The following is a 7500-nucleotide window of genomic DNA, read 5'->3' as shown; positions in this document are numbered from 1 at the left end:
GGTGTTAAAGGAACCAGATCGGTGCTTTTTCTGCACCTTTTCCTTCATCGTCCATTAGAGACATTCATTTCCCGTCTCTATATGAAGCGCCTGACACCAGGCATTTGTAGAGCTCTTCCTCTGACGCGGCGGGAGGCCGGATCCATCCACCTCTGAGTGCAGGTTTAACACCATTAGCGGCTCACCCATCAGTCTTTCTTGTCTTTTGAACGCTGGAGGTTTCTGGAGCCATCCATCAATGCAGCGGGTCTCCGAGTCAATTAAGTTTCCACAACATTACAGTTTCAGCAGAGAAGACAGTCTAGCACGGGTCGCCGGCTCAGTTCTCCAACAAAGTTGGAAGTCTGTGATATTCTGATGAAGAGCCTGGTGTTTTCAGATTCGTGAAATGACCAACGGCGCGCTCTGACCGAGTGTGTTCGGCGTTCCCACGAGCGGGAAGCGTGTCCCGTTTCTCCCCAGCGTGTGGTTCTCCGGATCCCGTCAGATCCAGGTAGAGGTCGACCTCATTAGAGCAGGTGCCGGATCCTTCATGTGTTGCTGTGGCTTGTGACCGCACCGCGGCTGCACTGAGGTGATTCTCTTCTGTTAATTGCTGCAGGCGTCTCTTTGAGTTTCAAACGTTGTAAGATTGGTTGCTTGTGCTTTTAAGACCCCTACGAAGTTATTAGTTCCTGCGGCGGCCCGTCTGAGATGGAATGACCCTTGCTGTTTAATTTCTACACACTGGCACACTAGCAAGTGTATTAGACGTGTGTCTGGGTTTCGATTAAAAGGTCCAAACTAGGACTGGGTGGAATGATGCTAGATGGGAGAAACTACTCTTTATGTAGTTTATGTTCAACTCAGATTTATTTCTTCAGCACTTTATATACAGTACAGATTGTGTCAAAGCTGCTTCACATGAAAATAACACAATCAGTCATGGAACTCAACTATGAAGACAACAGTGTCATTATTCAGTTCAGTTCAGATAGGGCCGCATGATAAATCACACTTTAATAGTGATCATGATTTCTGCTTCTCTTGATTTATAAAGCATAATCGTCTGTGATATTTGCCCGCTGGTTATTTATCCTGAAAACGTTCCATTTTAATTTGGCATTTGATTTTGTTCTGTGTTAGATGTGTTTGTGTGAAGCAGTGTGTGGAAATGAAGAGCTGGACGAGTCCCAAACAAGTCCAGAAGAGGAAGAACTCGTGAAGGGCTGACTGCGTTAGTGTATTTATTATATTGATGCTAGATCTTTTTCTTCATGTTCATAAGTTTTAAAAGTGTTAATAGTGTAATTAGTTGAGTGATGTTTGTTTTTTTTATTTTTATTTCATTCGCTGCATTGTACAGAAATGGGCATAACCACATTATTTTAAACTTTGTTTCATTTTTACCAGCAAATATAATTATATCACGCTATACCGTTACTGGTTGTACTGTGTAGGTGGAGTCTTCTTTTGTGCCATCTGTGTGCTGGTTTTGATGGAGATTCTGTGTAATAGAGTTAAATGTGGACGGAGCTGAGAGTGATGAGCTTCATGAGTGATTCTCTGGAGCTTCTTCTCCAGGCGTGATGTTAGTTTGATATACCGCAGGTGTGACAGGCAGCTCAGGTGGGTCATTTGTGTTAGACTAACAGGTTAGTCTTCAGCATGATTGTCATGCTGCTAGTTTGTCAGCACTGTTAGGCCTCACTCGATGAGAAAACTGTCACTGATTTCCTCCACAGCCAAAAGTTCATCTTAACCAGAGCTGTCCAGTAGTTGATGTGTCCTGCCATCAGTGGCGTGTAATTGTGTTTTCACAAGACTAAACTGAGCTTGTGTTATATGAGCAGGATCGCTGTAGTTCTTCCTCTGTGTCACCAGAACACCCTTCATTCACAAACCGTTTCATTAATGATTTGGCTGATTTCATCATGCCTGCAGGAACTAGTAAGACATCAGTACTTTAAGCTCCATTTAAAGGGTTAGTTCAGGCAAAAATGATCGTTCTGTCACCGTGTTCCCACCCTCGTGCCACTCCAAACCCATAAGACTATCATTAATCTTTGAAACACAAATTAAGAGATTTTTTATAAAACCAGTGAGTTTTGTTCTAGCATGCTTGAGCTTGAGCTTCCATCGTGGCCATATTCAGTGCCCTCCATGTACGTGACGTAATCAAAAGTGTTGATCATACAACCCATTTTCTGTATCTGTTTATCATAAAAAGCAATCATATCTCTTAAGTAGACTTTATATGGACTTTATATGGACTTGTTTTATGAAGTTTGGTTGGGTGGACTTCCAGTGTTGGGTCAAAAACCTCTAAAACATCTTCACTAAACCAAAGCCTCATGGGTTCGAATGAGTAAATGATGACAGAGCAACAAACTTTTTAAGTCCATTCCACACATTTTGATCTCACAGTTGGTGCAGAAGATGCAGAAATGGACACATATTAAATCTGTTCATCCTATAAAGTGATCGTATGTGTTTGCAAGACTTGGATTTACATTTTGATCTCACAGTTGGTGCAGAAGATGCAGATGTGGAGTGATCGTATGTGTTTGCAAGACTTGGATTTGTTTTATGAAAAATTTTGGGACAAAAACCTCTAAAATATCTTCGCTGAAACAAAGTCTCATGGGTTTGGATGAGTAAATGATGACAGAGCATTCATTTTTGGGTAAACAAACCCTTTAAGTCCATTCCACACACACTTTTTCTCTCAGAGTTGGTGCAGAAGATGCAAAAAAGCCCATAGATTGAGTCACGAGACATTCACTGCAGAGCAGCCTGAGTCGCTCACATCACACGAAGCTGAATTATCCTGGATCGAGCGGCGGTCGAACATCTCCTGGCTGTAATTGGCGTGTGACCCGAGGACAGGATCCGTGTGGCAGTAAGTGTGCGTTAAGCGTCACTTCGGCAGCCGTTTCCCGTCCCCAGCTGTCCTGCGCTACACAAGCAGCATGTCAGGGTGAAGAGGAACACTGTCGCTGCTCGCTGACACATCCTAAACCAGAGCGGCATCTTTCCCCTGCTCTAATGAGGATGGAACAGTGTCCTCAGCACACGCCGATGAAGGCTCCTCTCCCGCTCGGCCTCCAGGGACCTCATTAGGCTTTTTTTCCACCGTCTCCGTGCAGGAATCACACCGTCCTTAGGGAAAAATGTAAATAAACGCATTTGTCACTTAGCACCCTCCCATTTTGCTTTTTCCAGGAAGAAAAATTGCATTGCGAGGCTTAATTAGTAAGCGCTGCCATTATGCGTTCTTTATTATGTAAATGAAGCGGCCGAGCACTTGGAGCCGTTGTCTCGCAAGCTTTGTGCCAGGTGTTTTCTGGCTGAATGCTGCCGGTGCTTTTTTTCATCCTTGCAGCAAAAGAAAAAGACAACTGTACTGTGAAATCATAGGACGAGCTATAATTATTTGACAGATGATTTTTCCCTCCCCTGTGATCCGCGGCTGCTTTGATTTCCTTTGTTGCGGCCGAGCTCGATGGTTTCTGAACGCGCCGCTGATTCTCCGGGATCCTCACGTCTCCCTCTCTTCCCGAGAACTTGATACCCAGAAATCCAGGAGTTGGAGCAGTAATGCCTGGATCGGGGTGGGCGCGTCTCCCGAGGGGTTAGCGCTCGATTAATATTGAAAATCTGTAAGTCTTGGCCCTCAGCGGCAGGTGATGGCGGGTTTATGAGAGGAAATGTGGAATGTTAATCTTGCCCACCTGCTCCCGCCGTCCTCTCGAGCGAGGGATGATGATGAGGAGATCTGGGAAGGATTATGGCTTGGAAATTGACAGTGATTGAGCTGTCCATCCTGGGCTTGAGCTGATTTATTCTCAAGGAACTTTTGTGTGGCCTGAATCTTGAGTTTCAGCCAATCAGATTCTCCATCACCATCACCTGTCCGTCACATCAAGACAGTATGTGAGAGCACAATATCATTTAGACTGTGAAGTCTCGCTTCGGTAGAGATATGAGTCCTTCAGTTTTCCCATGATTCATGGGTTTCAGCCAGACTAGCTGATATTTGTCCGTTATATTGGCATAGATGTTCCTCCAGCTGTCAGCTCCAAAATCTACTGACAAACAGTTTTCAGGTGAAGTCAGCTTTGCTTCTGTAGCGCTTCATACAGTTCAGATTGCATCGAAGCAGCTTCACAGAGATAAAGGTGAAAATAACAGAATCAAGTCTGGAAACTCAACCGCTCAGATGTCATAATTCAGATCAGTTTAGTTATTAATAACAGTGTGAAGTTCATCGGTCTGAAACCAGTTCCGCTCAATTCAAGTATGCATTTTGTTTCAGCAACTGTTTTTAATTTAAGTAATACTTATTTTTAATAATACACTTTGTTTTATATGATCTCGGCATCAAATGACAGAAAACGAGCTGCTGCATGAGTGTGGCGTCTCTTTTCTGATCAACTCGATCCCATATTTTCCCTCTTTTGGAAAGTCGTACACACACTATTGTGGATTTTCCTTTTGGTGTGAAAGTGATATTTGTTGTAGTTTCTGTTCACCACTATAAACATTTACCAAACTATGATGACTTCAGGAATGTGCAGCGGGTCCATACAGACCCTCATATGCTCCGCTGATCTCTCCTGACATCTCCATCTTGTGATTGATTAGTGAGCAGCAGCGTGGTGTTCTTTCTCTGTAAGGTGACCACTTCCTGTGGTCAAGGATGATTTAGGAGGATGGTCACGATGATGTTCTGAGAGGTGCAGTGTTCCCATTATCCTCTCTGGTGATGTTCCTCCTCTCTAATCCCAGTCATGTGTTGAGAAGTGTTCTGTTCAGTGACACCAGCCCTCGTCAGGCGTCACGCTGTGATGTTTTTAGTGAAGGTCACAGCGGCTCCACCCTGAAGTGTTGATGCTTCTCACACCTCCGCCCGTCAGTCTGCCGCTGCACCTGAACATGGTGATAAACTGGCTCGATGACACGCGTGTCCGTCTGGGACGTGTTTTCATTGTTCCTTTGAGCGACTGCAGAAACACGCTTCACGTGTTCAGGAGAAATCATCAGATATTAACACGTCACAGGTGATTTTAATGCGAGACTCGCGGCTGTTTGCTCACGTTCGTCAATAAAGCAGCTCACATGATGTTTCTCATCATCTTCTGGTTATGAGGATATGATGTGCTCCTGCGTTATTACTCGCCACAGTCCCTGTTTTCTGAGGACTATTGTAACGGTGTTCAGTGAACCGTGCCGAGCTGATATTAGTGTAATGCATGTCCGCCTGTCCGTCCCGCGTGGGAGGAATTAATCGTCATCTCGTCTCATTGAGTAATAGTTCACACACACACACACACACACACACACTGAAATAAATTGATTAAGGGGTGTGAGATTTCCAGCGTGCCGTTTATCAGCGGTGCAATTATTCCAGAGCAGTGGGAATGTGAAGATGTGAACCCAGCTGAAGGAGAAGTTTTCTTTGATTATATGTCGATTACAGGTCTTCATCTGCTGTCACACTGTTTTAGAGGCATTTTTACCTTCTTTCATGCGTGTTTTTTGCATTGCATGTGCATGAATTATTCAGATGACCTCACTGCTCTGATCTGAATAAGGACACTGTTGTCTTCTGTAGAGCTGAAAATGATTGATAATTGATGATTTTTACAACGTTAACACTGTTATTTTCCTTGTTCATGTAGACTGCTTTGAAACTATCTGTATTGTATAGAGCTCTTTATAAATACACCTGGCTTGATGTGTTTTGGGGATGTTGGAAGTATTTGAAAGCATTTCATCTGATTCGCCTCTTTATGCCCCGTTTAATTAAATCTGTTTAGTTGACTAGGGACCGTCCATATGGAGATGAATTGCTGGCGTAGAGACGGTCCGTATGTAAACGTCGTAGCAATTAGACGGATTGAATCGGAGTGAAGAGCGCCTGCAGTTATCGATTAAACCCACTTGAAGTGTGACCCGTCTCTGCGCTGCGGGTGTGTTTTTGGGGTTGGGGGTGAAGGTAAACACCCACGTCTCCCCCGACTCCTCGGGCTGGGGCTGTTTGGCTAATGAAGAGCTCAGCTCAGCCAGTGACGTGCCGCGAGCAGAGATGTGTGTTGTTAGTGGGTGAGCTCTTTTTACATTATGGAGTGGATGAGTGCTGCTGACATCACGCCGGCCAGCCGTTGATTTGCTGCTGTCTCTCCGGGCTCCGGTGTTCAGGAGCAGACGGAGGAGCTCTCGCTGCAGACCGAGACACGGAGAGGAGGAGGAGGAGAGGAGGTGTGCTTTAGGAAGCGCAGCAGCACATGCAGTCTGTGGAAACTAACCCTCTGACCGATGGAAATAATGACCGCCGGCATGCGTCAGGTGAGTGTGGACAGGTAACGACTGCGTCACGGAGAGTTCGGCTGTGAAGCTTTGCTCAAGGCAGTGTGTTATGAGTGAGAACGCGGCTCGTTTCTGTGCTCGGATGGAGACGTGCTCTGGTGCGCTTGAGGACATCGTGAGCCGTGTACTGTAATAGATGCTGTGAAGAGCACTAGATCTGTCTGACGACGGGTGGTTCGTTGTGTTTCACTGTGAAGTGTGTGTGTGTGTGTGTGTGTGTGTGTGTGTGTGTGTGGAGAAGGTTTGTTCTGTCTTTCGTGGAGGCGTTGATCACTCGAGTGTCTTATGAAGCACATCTGAGTGTCTGGAGAAAACAGACTTAGAAATGCTTTTGGTTGTTTTTTTTTCAGTTAAATGTCTGTTTTTGACCTAAAAAGTGTTTTTTATTATTATTATTGACCTAAAAAGTGTTTATTATTATTATTTAGAGACTCTTAAAGTTTATATCACGAGACTCACTTCTCCTAAATGTTTATTTATATAATACTGTACTGTTTTTAGGGATCTGTGGTCTGAGGATAATGGGCTGAAATAATGACGGTCGCGGCACAGATGGGGCTTGATAAAGACGCCGCGGTTATGAACGTATGAAGGAATAAATGCTGATATTACATGCAGTCAAAGCACAGATTACACTTGATGACACGTCTGATATGAAATGTGTTTTCCGTTTTAGGTAAAAGTCTGCTAAATGCATGAATGATTGCAGTGCTTCTGCTGTTTAAACTGACTGCTGGTTTTTGATTTTTAAAAAAGAACTCCCAGGTTGATTGCAGTGCTTCTGCTGTTTGAAATTTAAATTTTGTGACACGAATTTTTTAAAAAAGAACTCCCAGGTTTGAGACGTGGCTGAAATTTCGCAGCTTATTTGTCACCGCTGACACAATCAGTGCGTGTCTGAGAGCAGCAGCTCTGTCTCATGTAGACGAAGTGTTTCGGCAGCGTTAGAGCCTGAGTTCAGATTGATAGTGTTTGCTCTTTCCTGTTTCATTTCCCCAATCCTCCTGTCAGCAGTTCAATGGACCGTGAAGCTCTCGACGTCTCATTCAGACATCGTTTCTGTCTCGCGTCGGTCTGTTAGCGCTGAATGTGGATCCTCAGATGCTCTCAAACACCAAACAGACGCTTCACGGGAAAACAAACACACGC

The 7500-nt window shown here is 44.5% G+C and overlaps 1 protein-coding gene across 6 annotated transcripts in view; it reads left to right on the top strand.

Moving 5' to 3' along the window:
• Positions 1–7500, top strand: part of LOC109076152 (R3H domain-containing protein 2-like) — a 33618-nt gene that overhangs the window by 4194 nt on the left and 21924 nt on the right. For 4 of the 6 annotated variants that reach the window (XM_042755178.1, XM_042755177.1, XM_042755172.1 and 1 more), the window contains exon 1: positions 6171–6330. The exons of 1 other annotated variant lie outside the window; for it this stretch is intronic. The gene's annotated coding sequence lies outside the window, so the exon portion shown is untranslated. Of the gene's footprint in view, positions 1–2856; positions 2882–6170; positions 6331–7500 lie in introns of those variants that run through there. One more of the 6 variants, XM_042755174.1, reaches the window with a different exon arrangement.

The sequence above is a fragment of the Cyprinus carpio genome, unplaced genomic scaffold, assembly GCF_018340385.1.
Source record: "Cyprinus carpio isolate SPL01 unplaced genomic scaffold, ASM1834038v1 S000006646, whole genome shotgun sequence".
Classification (NCBI taxonomy): domain Eukaryota; kingdom Metazoa; phylum Chordata; class Actinopteri; order Cypriniformes; family Cyprinidae; genus Cyprinus; species Cyprinus carpio.
Note: the sequence above shows the minus strand (reverse complement) of the source record. Positions and strands in the feature narration are given on the sequence as shown.